The sequence below is a fragment of the Schistocerca americana genome, chromosome 5 (genome assembly GCF_021461395.2).
Source record: "Schistocerca americana isolate TAMUIC-IGC-003095 chromosome 5, iqSchAmer2.1, whole genome shotgun sequence".
NCBI classification, from domain to species: Eukaryota; Metazoa; Arthropoda; class Insecta; order Orthoptera; family Acrididae; genus Schistocerca; species Schistocerca americana.
Genome location: NC_060123.1, coordinates 26608896 through 26624772, shown reverse-complemented (window position 1 = coordinate 26624772; position 15877 = coordinate 26608896). Strand labels below are relative to the sequence as shown.

The window sequence follows — 15877 nt, the reverse complement described above, 5'->3', positions numbered from 1 at the left end:
AGACTAATTTTTACTCTTGAACTGTAAACGAAATACTGACATATGTTTTTTCCCAGCTGAAACGGGCAGTATTCCTCACACCATGAGATGATGGGAGGTTTAACATAAGAAAAACGAAATTCACACTTATTTAAAAACGTATTAATAAGTTTTATTTCAAAGTAAGGAAATTAGTGTCGCGTTGTTTGTTGAGTTTGTGACAGAGGGTCAAATTATAGTGAAAATTCCAGGTACTGGATGAAGGAGACGGAGGGAATAGACGTACTGGCGTAAGTAGATTTGTATACGTGACTGGCACTCAAAATATTAAGCAACAAAAAACATAAGTATGTTTGCAGTTACGTAAATGCATAGACTCTTTGCTTGCAGTTGTGGTACCTCTCTCCTTTTACCTCGCTCTTGGCAGGAACAGATGTGATATTAGCGGGTCGTGATTGTAACAGGGACAGGTGTTTGGACTGTTGTAAGAGAGAAAGAGACATGTTTCGACTGTTATAAGAAAGAGACATGTTGGTGCAGTCGTAGAGAGTTTTATTTTTTTTGTGAAAGTTGGTTTATCTTCTTGACACAGTTTGCTTCTTTACTATGAAGACAAAAAATCATTGGAACTCTTATTACTCCCGAGTAGGAGATACCTTCTTCATCCAACTTAAATTACCTACGTAATTCTTTGTACAGGAGAAACTCGAAACAACATTTATACTCCGAAGAACAGAACGAAACCAGATTAAAACCGGCTAAGTATCGGATTTTCAATTGATCTATGTTGGCGTAGTTACTTTCAACATTACAGACATCTTTAAAAATTGATGCGTCACTGGAAATATAATCCCTAACGAGAGAGAATGCCACATCTGATAGATATGTAACGGGGAAATTCAATTAAGTGGTCATATAATATTTATCGAGTACGTATTAAAACTTCACTCGTTTCACAAATTTTACATAGAACGTTTTAATTCTTCTAAACTGATAACATAATTAAAAGGTAATTATTCAAAGCTTGAGTAGTGCAAATCAGTACTTTACACTCAATAGTAAATAATAAACTGATACGTATTTTTCTAGATTCATGTAACGTTCAGAAAGTTCTCGTCGGTACTCCGAATTCCCGCAGTCACCGCCAATGTTCGTTCAGCGCTCTTCGTCTGGCGTGCGAAACTAATCCTGCGATGTACGGTTCCGCAGATTTACCCGGAAACGTTTGTTTTCGGACTCGGATTATTTGTACGCACTGCTACACATCAAGCTAAATAGGGGTCACCGCCGGCCGTGCTTTGTCCTGCGACACAGTGTTAAAATAGTCACCTCCACTACACCGCAATAAACGCACTGTGGCAATCCAACTACTTTCAAGAGATTATCAGATCCGACCACTGAACCGTAAAACGAGCAATGCAAGCACCGGCTACACCGTGTCCAAACGATTTATAGTATCTGCTCCATATAAAGGGAAAGGGAATATCAAGCTAACGTTAACGGAGAGAATGACACAGACAAAAACGTGACACGTTTTCCATTGGAACAAATGGAATTTGTCTTCTATGTAATCTCGTTAAATCTGCCTCGTTGTTATCAAACCCAACTTGCAGTTACTTGTTGCCTACACATTCCGATACGAGACTTCTGTCCAGTTAGAAAGTGTTCGCTCATTAATTCGCAACCCTTCTCACAAAAACCGGAAAATAGTTGTACATATATATCTACATCTACATGGATACTCTGAAAATGACATTTAAGGGGATTAGCCAAGCGGTCTAAAGCGCTGCAGTCATGGGCTGTGTGGCTGGTCCTGGCGGAGTCCTCCCTCGGGCGTGGGTGTGTGTGTTTGTCCTTAGGATAATTTAGGTTAAGTAGTGTGCAAGCTTAGGGACTGATGATCTTAGCAGTTAAGTCCCATAAGATTTCACACACATTTGAACATTTTTTTGACATTTAAGTACCTGGCAGAGGGTTCATCGAACCACCTTCACATTTCTCTATTAATCCAACCTCGTATAGCGAGCGGAAGAAATGAACACCTATATCTTTCCGTGCCAGCTCTGATTTCCCTCATTTTATTATGCTGATTATTTCTCCCCGTGTATGTCGGAGTCAACAAAATATTTTCACATTCGGAAGAGAAAGTTAGTGACTGAAATTTCGTTAGAAGATTCCGCCGCAACGAAAAACGCTTTTGTTTTAATGATGACCTCACAAAATCCTGTATCATTTTAGTCACACTCTCTCCCCCATTTTTCTGATAATACAAAATGTGCTGTTCTTCTTTCAACTTCCTCGACGTATTCCGTTAATCCTATTTGGTAGGAATCCCACACCGCGCAGCAGTATTCTAAAACATGACAGACAAGGGTAGAGCAGCCAGTCTCTTTCGTAGATCTGTTACATTTTCTAAATGTCCTGCCAATAAAACGCAGTCTTTGGTTAGCCTTCCCCACAACAATTTCTGTGTGTTCTTTCCAATTTAAAAAACATTCCGTCTTCAGGTCACGAGTGGCCTACCGGGACCATCCGACCGCCGAGTCATCCTCAGTGGAGGATACGGATAGAAGGGGCTAGGGGTCAGCACACCGCTCTCCCGGTCGTTATGATGGTATTCTTGACCGAAGCCGCTACTATTCGGTCGAGTAGCTCCTCAATTGGCATCACGAGGCTGAGTGCACCCCGAAAAGTGGCAACAGCGCATGGGGGCCTGGATGGTCACCCATCCAAGTGCCGGCCACGCCCGACAGCGCTTAACTTCGGTGATCTCACGGGAACCGGTGTATCCACTGCGGTAAGGCCGTTGCCTCTTTCCAATTTAAGTTGTTCGTAATTGTAATTGCTAGGTATTTAAGTGAATTTACGGCCTTTAGATTTGACTGATTTATCGTGTAACTGGAGTTTAAAGGATTCCTTTTAGCACTCAAGTGGATGGTCTCATATTTTCTTATTTAGGGTCAATTGCCCATTTTCATATAATACAGATAACTTTTCTAAATCGTATTGCAATTTATTTTGGTTTCCTGATGACTTTACTAGTCGATAAACGACAGCGTCATCTGCAAACAACCTAAGACGGATGCTCAGAAGTCTCCCAAATCGTTTATATAGATAAGGAACAACAAACCTTGTACTCGATGACTTTCCATCGGCTCACTGGACACATTCGCTGGAGTCCACTTGCTATACCGCTCGAGGTGGCGCAGCGGTTAGCACACTGGTCTCACATTCGGGAGGGCGACGGTTAAATCCCGCGCGTCCGGCCATCCTGGTTTAGGTTTTCCGTGATTTGCCTAAATCCCTCCAGGCAAATGCCGGGACGGTTCCTTTGAAAGGGCACTGCCGACTTCCCTAATGCGATGAGACCGATGACCTTGCTGTTTGGTCTCTTCCCCCACCCCAACCCAACCCAACCCACTCGCTACGCGCCTCCGTATGTCGCATTCGGGAGGACGACGGTTAAATCCCGCGTGTCCGGCCATCCTGATTTAGGTTTTCCGTGATTTCCCTAAATCGCCCCAGGAAAATGCCAGGATGGCTCCTTTGAAAGGGCACGGCCGACTTCGTTCCCCATCCTTGCCTAATCCGATGAGACCGATGACCTCGCTGTCTGGTCTCCTTCCCCAAACAACCCTACCCAACCCTCCCTATGGCCGCTGTTTACCAACATGCAGTATCTAAGCCATCGCCTCCGACAACAGGAATGTTACTTTAATGAAGCCCCCCCTCCCCTCCACCCCTCCCTCCCAGGGACGGCTCCAGTTTTCTCTGATCGTTACGAACAGGGAATGTCTGCTGTGGTACGCACGGACTCGGCAGCCGCAATTCAGGCGCGGCCTCCAATCTCTCGGTTCTGTGAGGATAGGAGCGGGGCAGCTGATCGCATGGTGAAACGCACCTGCGTATATCGCAGCCAAATAACTAACGCCAGCGCGAGGCCCGTGGATGAGAGGCACTGCACAGTGCGAAGCGGCTACAGCAGGATCACTCACAACCCCCCCCCCCCCCCCTCACCCTTCTCTCCGTCTCCCTTTCCCTTCTCATGCGGGGCAGTGTTTGATACCAAGTCAATTGTCGCCCCAGCTACAGCCCTCCCCGCTGACCCGTTCGCCATTGCGGCAATCAGCGCAGAGGCCGGTGACGTAACTGAGGACTAACGCCCCGGCCTGCGGCAGACCGTCAGTGAATTACTGTCGCGATTACGCTGCACCAATCAGATTGCAGCCGCGGTCACACTGAGCTGTCCAAGCGGGCTGCGAATCTGTGCGAGGGACAGCTGAGGTAACTCGCGGACTTCACAGCGTATTAACCGTACCCCTGTCAGCAGCACACTACAATCCAGCGTTCCTGGCTCCGATGAACTGCATATTTTGCACTTTGAGATGCGCCAAATGTTAGGTTTTGCTTAAAAAGGAGCGCCGCTTACCCGATTACACTCATTCAGTGTTTCATAACGCTAGTGCTTGGCGACTTCTACCGAACGTAACGTAATTTCAAATCTTTTCTAATCATTTTCTTGCTTATACCTACATCTATTGTACTTACACACTCCTCAGATCACTGTATGTGGCGTGGCACCACCGTCAGTCATTTAGTCATTTCTTTTGTTGTCCCACTCGCAAATAGGGCAAAGGAAAAAGAACTGTCATATGGTTCCGTGAGAGCCCTACTTTCTCCTGTCTTGTCTTCGTGGTCCTTACACGAAATGTACGAGGGTGAGTCAAATGAAAATTTTAAATATTTTTTTAAATATTATTTATTGTGCAGAAGTGGTACAAAGCTGCATCACTTTTCAACATAACCTCCCCCACGCTCAATGCAAGTCCTCCAGCGCTTACAGAGTACATAAATTCCTTTACAAAAAAATTCTTTTGGTAGTCCGCGCAACCACTCATGCACCGCGTGGCGTACCTCTTCATCAGAACGGAACTTCTTTCCTCCCGCTGCGTCTTTGAACGGTCCAAACATATGAAAATTACTTCGGGCAAGGTCTGGTGCATATGGTGGACGAGGAAGACACTCAAAATGCAGGTCTGTGACTGTTGCAACTGTTGTGCGGGCAGTGTTGCAAAAGGACATCTGCTGACAGCAATCCACGTCGCTTTGATTTGATTGCAGGCCGCAGATGATTTTTTAGGAGATCTGTGTATGATGCACTGGTGACAGTGGTCCCTCTAGGCATGTAATGCTCCAAAATGTCGCCTTTTTCGTCCCAAGAGAGAGTCAGCATAGCCTTCCCTGTTGATGGTTCTGTTCGAAACTTCTTTGGTTTTGGTGATGAGGAATGGCGCCATTTATTGCTCGCTCTCTTAGTTTCCGGTTGGTGGAAGTGAACCCAGGTTTCGTCCCCTGTAACGATTCTGGCAAGGAAGCCATCACCTTCTCGTTCAAAGCGCCGAAGAAGTTCTTCAGAAACATCAGCACGTCGTTCTCTCATTTCAGGAGTCAGCTGCCGTGGCACCCATCTTGCAGACACTTTGTGAAACTGGAGCACATCATGCACACTGTGGTGTGCTGACCCATGACTGATCTCTAAACATGCTGCAGTGTCATTCAGTGTCACTCGGCGGTTTTCCTTCACTATGGCTTCAACTGCTGCAATGTTCTGTGGAGTCACAACTCGTTGTGCCTGACCTGGACGAGGAGCATCTTCCACTGATGTCACACCATTTGCGAACTTCCTACTCCATTCGTAGACTTGCTGCTGTGACAAACATGCATCACCGTACTGAACCTTCACCCGTCGATGAATTTAAATAGGTTTCACACCTTCACTACGCAAAAACCGAATAACAGAACGCTGTTCTTCCCTGGTGCAAGTCGCAAGTGGGGCGGCCATCTTTATACTGATACTGCGACGGCATGCGTGCATCTGCACTATGCTGCCACCTACAGGCCATTCTGGACGCTGTTTGTAGCACGCTTACCAACTTACAGGATAACGGCGTGAAATTTCGATTTGTTATTACAAATTGAAGGTTTTCAACTGATTCATCCTCGTATGGTGGCGTTGCTGTCAGGTTTCCTCCGAGCCATAATCGGTAGCTAGCGATAATGCACTGCAGTAGTAGCCCTTGGGCGGCCTGCGCGAGGCATGTCATCGACAGTTCTGTCTCTCTGTATCTCCTCCATGTCCGATCATCATCGCTGTGGTTCACTCCGAGACGCCTGGACACTTCTCTTGTTGAGACCCCTTCCTGGTGCAAAGTAACAACGCGGACGCGATCGAACCGCGGTATTGACCGTCCAGGCATAGTTGAACTACAGACAACACGAGCCGTGTACCTCCTTCCTGGTGGAATGACTGGAACTGATGGGTTGTCGGACCCCCTCCGTCTAATAGGCGCTGCTCGTGCATGATTGTTTATACCTTTGGATGGGTTTAGTGACATCTCTGAACAGTCAAAGAGACTGTGTCCGTGATACAATATCCACAGTCAACGTCTGTCTTCTGGGAACCAGAGCGATGCAAAACTTTTTCTGATGTGTGTAGTTTTGAATCCTATGTACCGATTATCAGCGCCAAGAAAAACACAGTGTTCATAAGCCTTGTTCGTTATATCGTGTTCTCTTCCGTTACCTCTAGTGTAAACGCTTTTAGCACATTCAAGCGAATGGTAGTGAATAATTTCGAATGTATGCGAATGCCCACTCGTTTGTATTCGCTGCCATTCGCTCCAGTGTAAAAGGAGATTCACAATTTCGTGTGGGCTACAAAGATTGGTTGCGGTCCTGGGATGGCGTCTCTGAATTCGTTCCACGACGGTAGCATTCTTACGTGATAAGAACTCCAAACACTGGAAAGGTATTCTAGAACTGGTCGCGCTAGCAAAAGATAGTGGGAGAGACTGTCCAATATTCTCCGTGTGTGGCCTAGCCGTGAATGTCAGCGAGGTATTTGATGACAGCGTTTGTGTCTGACACCATCATACAGAGTACTTGTCGATCGCTACTGGGTTAGTCGTAGAGATGATATGCAAAACCTGGCAGTTGCCTGTACCTAATCAGGCGCGACGCTGGATGGGCTGACAGCTAAACTAATAGGACACTTGTTATTTGTGTGGTCCAGGAATGTAAAATTTGTGCTCGGTTAAAGACAGTTCGTAAGTCTGGTCTACCACACTTGGATACTGGAGTATATAGCATTGGGATGTCTGAGTGTGGGCAATAGCTGTAGCAGTATGTGAGAAATGATCTTACAGATCGTCCACAATGTGCCTGTAATCTTCCTGGCAAGACCAATATATGTATCGAGGAGGACAGAAGTAGGAAAACTTTTACATCAACAGTAATCTGCAGGACATCTCTTGGATCATTTTCTTAAAAGTACTTACATCAGTGTATTAGTCTTATCCTCAGTGAAATGTACGTAAATGATACATCCCAAGCCACGGGTCTTCTGCTGCTACTGATCGCAATCTACTGGCTTAGCGCACTTGATTTCTTTCTGCCTGTGTTGTTCCTGTTCGTCTGTAAGAAGCTGACGGTTGATAAGTGGAGAGACTGATACCGGGTAGTATGAGATGAGATAGACGTACAAGCACTATAAGATGCGCCTGATCGAAAACTTACGATTCACCATGTAAATGAAGCTGATTATTCCCTTAACGAAGCCTGCATACTGTTCATGTATGCATTGCCTCATTGCATTGGGTTACCAGATATAGTATCAATCACTGATTGATACCAAATCTTGTAACTCATTGCGATAAAGCGATGCGTATACGAACAATCACTGACTGAAAAACTTTGTGCTGCTGTGATTCTCTTGTCTCTTCCTCTTCTCTTCTTTCCCGCTGCTGCCTCTATCTCCTGTCTGTCTTCCCACTTTATCTCTCTCAAGTTGAACGCAATGTTGCGACGGAAATTTAACCAGTTCCTAACAAAGGAACTGCGAAACATCTAGGTATCTAATCAGCATATTTGTGTTTCTTGATTACACATTCCTCAGTCAATTTAAGCATTTTTTCTTCGCTCTTCTTCACGGAAATAATGGAAGTCTCGTCATCCATAGAAATGAGGGAAAGAATGGTAAGATACGTAACCGACATACTTTCGGGATAAAATTAAAGAACTTTAGGGGAAGAAATAATCTTCAGTCAAATATTATTGTAAAGATGCAGAAAAAAAGAGCAGTCACTTTACTAAGTTGCATGCGCAAAATTTAACTAAAACCGAACCCTAACTGGTTTACGGCTATTTGTGACGGCGTTCAGAGTCGTATATGCCCTTTACGTCGTTCCCTGTTCAAAGAGTTGAACGTCACATATCACCAAAAATGTACATTACGTGATTATGTTTGAAACATCCCCTTAGAAAAATTTATAAATGACAGTGTTGGAAAACCTCTACGTTATTTGATTTTCAAACAGCTGAGCATAACTGAGCGTACTCAGACATTTCTCTCTTTACTTATTCTGATCAACACTAAACTGACACACAATATCTTTAACGCAACGCAATCTGACTTTCAATAATCCCTACAAAGGAATGGCCCTGACTAACAATAACCTATACCTTTCATGAATCACTTACCTCACGAAATCTTCGTTACTCAAACTACTGCAATACAGCGAGCGCCAATACTGCCAGCTAAATAAAAGATTCAAACTACTGAAGGCACTAACTACTGATAGGCATAGTCAGCAAATGAAAGATTTTGATGGAGAACAAACAATGTATTTAACTTAATAATGTTCAAAAGTCATAATATACACATATCAGTTCATGACATACAGCCTTACAAATTTCCTTTTTCTGACGGACACATGTCCAGATCAGCCGCTCTCAAAATTCTACCATCTCTCTCACCGCATCCACCACTGCTGGCGGCTCACCTCCAACTGCGCAACGCTACGCGCTGTTCACATCTAACTACCCAACAGTACACAAGCGAATATTCCAACAATGCCAACCAGCCACAGACTGCACACAGCACAGTCAGTGATTTTCTACGTGACGTTACCAACATAAAAACCTAAACAGCCTTCTTACATGTTATCCACACAGCCGTCTGACGATTGGTTCAGAAACGAAACTCATAGTGAAAAATTAAAAATAGAAATGAGGTGTAGATACTATGAACTATGTTTCTTTGGTGACTAGTACTGTCATTATAAAATTCATTTATAACGGGGCTTGTTAGCCTGCGTCTTGCAAACGTTCAGCATAATTATTAATCCGCTGTGGTCTTAAACATAGAATGTATAATAGGTTCTGAGGACAAAACCTCTGGTGCCAGCGCTCTGAACAAAGCCAGAACGTGGCAGCTGCAGGGAAGGAAGTCTCTCGGTAATTGAGGGCGGTGCCAGACGACCAAGTCTGGCCTCTTCCTCGAAACGCTGTTTCTGCCCTTCCCCTAATTGGCGGAATTCTTCTAACTCGCGGGCAGTCTCGTTATGGGGTCCGCGAAATCCTATTTGCGTCCGTGGATCCGCGCGGGACGGACGCGTCCTGTTTTCCCAAACAACTTCTCCCCCTCCTCCACCTCCTCCTCCTCCAACGCTTTTGGATGGCCAGCCGTCGCGCAGAGGGGAGAATAGAAAACACTCTGGGTCAGTGTTTACCCTCCCTCCACGCAAACTGACTTCAAACGAGACGAGGGTAGACTCGTGGTGGGCCCGCTTCCAAAACGGTGTTCCTGCGGGAAAAATACGACCGACCGCATTCAAACGGTGTGCGGAGGAGTCCAGCACATACCAGTCACAGAGCCATAGAACTTAGAAGGTCTGTGAGCCTATATTTTGCGTGTATTTTATCTCAAATTCCTTCATACTCCTTCAACACTAACGGACGCACGTGAATGCACGCACGCATGCACACGCACACGCACACACAGACACACACACACACACACACACACACACACACACACAAACGCACACACTAACATATACACACAGTGATTTAAAAAAGCCTAATACGTATTATTAAATCCAAGATGCCAGCGGATACCTATCTCTTCCATGAATTGAAGATTTCGGCTATTCACAGTGGTATGGAACAGTCGATTAGAAACAGAGTTGTTGCAAGTAAGAAATGGCACGTGGTGCTCTTTATTCATATTAGTTGGTAGTTCCCCGATAAACCGTGAAATGGCGGCTATATCACTGGTTTTTGAAAGTCACTGATGGCAATTTTGTCATGATGTGTGCCTGAACAGCGGTCATTGCCAAAACATGCTTGCGAGTAGTACTAACAAGTGCTGTGTTCGTATCAGGAAAGTGCATTTCAGGGACTATTTGAAGAAATCGGATGGTGCTCTCGATAACTACGAATAAGATAAATACCCTGAGCGCAAACACGCTTCAAAAGTTGTTGCTAATAAGGTAAATGTGGATAATTCTCTGAGCTAGTAAACAATGTTAAGCTGTGTCCCTTACCATATAGTTCAAATGGCTCTGAGCACTGTGGGACTTAACATCTGAGGTCATCAGTCCCCTATAACTTAGAACTACTTAAACCTAACTAACCTAAGGACATCACACACATCCATGCCCGAGGCAGGATTCGAACCTGCGACCGTAGCGGTCGCGCGGTTCCAGACTATAGCGCCTAGAACCGCTCGGCCACTGCGGCCGGCTCCCAGGTCTTCAATTTAAATAGAAAATGTGTTTAAAAATAGATCAATCATATAACTTGTGAACTGCTGGTTTTTTTAAAAACGTATGTAACATTTAAGTAATTAAATCAACTAAGATTTAAGTCCACCCCAATAGCTGAGTAGTCGCAGGCACGGTAGCTCAGCGTGTTCGGTCAGAGGGCTGGATCGCCTCTGTAATAATAATAATAATAATAATAATAATAACAATAAAGAAACTGAGTGAAAGGACCAACAACGAATTTCAATAGATGTCATCAGACGTCAGCTACGACCAAATACAACGAACAAGAACGAACAAAATGTATGAAAGAAGTGGTCAGCGCTAAAGAATGTCGAGCAAATGGGCCCAGGTTCGATTCCCGGCTGGGTCGGGGATTTTTCTCCGCTCAGGGGCTGGAAGTTGTGTTGTCCTCATCATCGTCATCGTGTTGCGTTGTCTTCATCATCATCTCATCCAAGGAGGCGGCGACGGCAAGGGAATCCGGCCGTCCCTTAAATTAACCATGCCGAATCCGACCCTAACCATGCAGACCCTGCGACAATGCGGGACAAAGGCGTAAGGGAAAGAAGAAATCAACTAAGATATAAATATACTAATTTCGTAAAATAGTTTGCACAGATATTTTCGCAGACTTTTATAATATCTAAATATCAATATTTGAAAAAAAAAGATTTAAAAATTTCCGTTAAAGATCTCTGACGACCACTAAATTCTTACAAGGGAACCTCCCCATCGCACCCCCCTCAGATTTAGTTATAAGTTGGCACAGTGGATAGGCCTTGAAAAACTGAACACAGATCAATCGAGAAAACAGGAAGAAGTTATGTGGAACTATGAAAAAAATAAGCAAGATGTACAAACTGAGTAGTCCATGCCTAAGATAAGCAACATCAAGGAGAGTGTAAGCTAAGGAGCGCCGTGGTCCCGTGGTTAACGTGAGCGGCTGCGGAACGAGAGGTCCTGGGTTCAAGTGCTCCCTCGAGTGAAAAGTTTAATTTTTTAAATGTCAGACAGTTAATTTGTTGCAGTTTATGTGACAAACTCTTATGTTTTCATCACTTTCTTTGGAGTGATTATCACATCCACAAGAAAACCTAAGTCGGGCAAGGTAGAAGAATCTTTTTACCCATTCGCCAAGTCTACAAGTTAGATGGGTCGACAACATATTCCTGTCATGTGACGCACATACCGTATAGAATATTTCAGACGTGTTTTCCTGTGGAGGAATCCTATGACCTTGCGATCAAACGTTTTCGGTTGCCATTGGAGAGGCACGTCCTTTCATCTACTAATCGCACGGTTTTGCGGTGCGGTCGCAAAAACATAGACATTAAACTTTTTACAGTGAACACAGACGTTAATGAACGAACGGACAGATCATAACTTTGCGAAAATAAAGAAAGTAAAATTTTCACTCGAGGGAAGACTTGAACCAAGGACCTTTCGCCCCGGAGCTGCTCACGCTAACCCGGGACCACGCCACTCCTGAACTCAAATTCTCCTTGATGCTGCCTATCTTGCGCATCAACTACTCAGTTTGTAGATTTTACTTATTTTTTTCATAGTTCCACACAACTTCTTCCTGTTTTCTCGACTGATCTGTGTTCAGTTTTTCAAGGCCTAATCACTGTGCCAACTTATAACTAAATCTGAGGGGGGGTGCAATGGGGAGGTTCCCTTGTTAGAATTAAATAAACTAGGCTCGATGTTGCTTAGCTTCGGTGATCGGGCGAGAACTGCTGTATTCAACATGTACGGCCGTTGGTGTCTTTATACTGTAGCCGCACGACAGAAGAAGCATTCGCTTCTTCTTCTAACTCATACAGTCGCAGTTTTCGGTGGCACATCTGACGCAAAGAACGTCCTTCCGCAACAGCTAGAGCCTCGAAGGCGGCGCGGAGTGCGCGCCCGGCGTCACAGAGGTGAGTACCGAGTTTAGGGGGGGCGCCGCCACGTGCGTGAAACACACAGTCGCTCGATGTGCACTGCCTATCATTCGATTGACGTTAGTAGAATCATCGCCCTCCCTTTCGCACTAGACGGGCAGAATATTGAGAATATTGTTGTGTGATGGTGTTGGAAAGATGGTTGTGAAGAACAATCATGTTTAGTTGTTGAACAATCTTGTAAAATCTTTAGTGAAACGTATTTTGAGAGCCACTCATCGACCAGTTTATGAATTTAGAAGATTTAGTGAAGAAGAAACTGTCCCATTTAGTGGTTGTCAAATTATCAACTACACAAACCTAGAAATAGTATATTTATTCATGCAGAAAGTGTCCGAGACGATCATATCCCGAAATAAAGACAATGAGGCCAACTTCAAGACAATCAGCGGGTAAATAATAATTTATATTTTAGTACAATTATATATGCCGCACTACTTTACTCATTTTAGGAAAATTACGGAAGTCCGATTACTGGATACACCATTGTAGAGGCGTTGTTTAAGTGGTGTGTTACGGCACTCACACACACACTCACATTCACTCTCTCTCTCTCTCTCTCTCTCTCTCTCTCTCTCTCACACACACACACACACACACACACACACACACACCACACGCACGCACGCACTCGATGATCGTTGGCATCATGTAACTTAACTATTTAACCAACTTTCGACTCAGCTGAATATCGATGGTACCGCTGCATTCCACAGTTTTGTAAGTACAACTCGAAAATTTTGCCTTGACAGGTTTAACTTGCTGTTTCCTTTGTCAGGGTGACTGAGTGCTCAGACTCATTTGAGCCAATAAAATAGGAGAACAGCGAGGCAGAACGAGGAAACGAAAATGTATGAACGAGAACAAAATAAAGGCGGAAGACAAAGATGCACGGAAAGAACTAGATATTTCAAACAGGGTAGAAACTTCTGGAGCGAGGTATATTCGCATGTACCTCGCAGAAAAAGGTGAATTAAACACAAACTTAAATACGAAGAGACGCTATTTACTTCTGTGGTACATACGATTAAGTGAAATAAAAGTCCTCTTGAACATTAGTACAAATATATCTGAGGTGCAGTATTTCGGAACTTCATCATCAGTAAGACGTTGCAGATAAAATGTAACTGGCCACGCTTCCTGTGATCCACTTATCTGCCAGTAGCGTCCTCTTAAAGCAAACTTTTTTAAAATTGTGTCTGTAAAAGCAGATCAGACTGTTGTTTTTTTTTTTTAGTATTATCATTATTATAACTTTCATTACAGCAATGAACAACTAGAATATTTTGCAAAATTTATATCACGCTGTATCTTTTGACAACACGTTCTAACAGTTTAATTTTATTGTACGAGTATATTTACCATTTTAATTTTTTTATTACATTAAAGAAAGGAGTGTAGAACTAACAAACGTAAGCGTGCACGCCCTTGGCAGTTTTTTAGAAGGTAATGTATACGTGTACTCATTAGTATGAAGTGTTTAGTAGTAGTGGATAGATTTTGGAGTTCCAAATTTTTTTAGTTGGTCATATATAAAGATTCTGTTTCTAACAAAGAGCGCTCTTGTCTTTCGAGAGTAGTGCGTCCTCTACTGACACGGTCAGCTAGTTCAAATGGTTCAAATAGTTCAAATGGCTCTGAGCACTATGGGACTTAACTGCTATGGTCATCAGTCCCCTAGAACTTAGAACTACTTAAACCTAACCAACCTAAGGACATCACACACATCCATGCCCGAGGCAGGATTCGAACCTGCGACCGTAGCGGTCGCGCGGTTCCAGACTGAAGCGCCTAGAACCGCTCGGCCACCCCGGCGGTTTTGGATTAAAGACGAAGACAGACTACTCTTGAGTATATACATTGAGGTGACAAATCACATGGGATAGCAATATGTAGATATACAGATGGCGGCAGTATCGCGCAACAAGGTATAAAAGTGCAATGTATTCCCGGAGCTGTCATTTGTGCTCACGTGATTCATATGAAAAGGTGTCCGACGTGATTATGGTGGCAAGACGGGAATTAACAGACTTTCAACGAGGAATGGTAGTTGGAGCTAGACGCATGGGACATTCCACTTTGGAAATCGTTAGGGAATACAAAATTCTGAGATCCACAGCGTCAAGAGTGTCCCGAGAATACGGAATTTTAGGCATTACCTCTCACCACGGACAACGCAGAGGCCGATGGGCTTCACTTAGCGACCGAGAACAGCGGCGTTTGCATAGAGTTGTCACTCCTAATAGACATGGAACACTGCGTGAAATAACCGCAGAAATCAACATGGAACGAACGACAAACGCATTGTAAGTAGGCTGTTTAGGTTTTTATGTTGGTAACGCCACGTAGCGCTCTGTATGAAAATCACTGGATGTGCTGTGTGCAGTCTGTGGCTGGTTTGCATTGTTGGAATATTTGCTATTGTAGTGTTGGGCAGTTTGATGTGAACAGCGCGTAGCGTTGCGCGCTTGGAGGTGATCCGCCAGCAGTGGTGGATGTGGGGAGAGAGAGATGGAAGAATTGTGAGAGCGGACGATCTGGACGTGTGTCCATCAGAAAAATGTGTAAGACTGGATGTCATTAACTTTTTGACTTTTGAACACTATTAAAGTAAATACATTGTTTGTTCTCTATCAAAATCTTTCATTTGCTAACTATGCCTATCAGTAGTTAGTGCCTTCAGTAGTTAGTATCTTCTATTTACCTGGCAGTATTGTCGCACGCTGTATTGCAGTAGTTCGAGTAACGAAGATTTTTGTGAGGCAAGTGATTCACGAAAGGTACAGGTTATTGTTAGTCAGGGCAATTCTTTTGTAGGGATTATTGAAAGTCAGATTGCGTTGCGCTAAATATATTGTGTGTCAGTTTAGTGTTGATCAGAATAAGTAAAGAGAGAAATGTCCGAGTACGTTCAGTTCTGCTCAGCTGTTTGAAAATCATATAACGTAAGAGGTTTATCAGGACAGTAATTCACTAATTTTTCTGAGGGGAGGTTTCGGCATCTGTTTGGACATTACGGCGAAATTTGGCGTCTATGGGCTATGTCATAAGACGACGGACGCGAGTGCCTTTGTTAACAGCACGCCTCTCCTGGGCTCGGGGCCATATGAGTGGGACCATAGACGAAGGGAAAACCGTGGCCTGATGAAATGAATCCCGATTCCCGATTTCAGTTGTTAAGGTTCGACGTGGCGCAGACCCCACGAAGCCACGGACCCAAGTTGTCAAAAAGGCACTGTGCGAGTTGGTGGTGGCTGTGCAGAACTGTGTTTAAATGGAATGGACTGGGTCCTCTGGTCCAACTAAACCGATCATCGACTGGAAATGGTTAAGTTCGGCTAGTTA

The 15877-nt window shown here is 44.2% G+C and overlaps 1 pseudogene; it reads right to left on the bottom strand.

The window, feature by feature from the left end:
* Nucleotides 1-2672: 2672 nt before the first annotated feature.
* Nucleotides 2673-2790, bottom strand: LOC124616939 (annotated as a pseudogene).
* Nucleotides 2791-15877: the final 13087 nt, after the last annotated feature.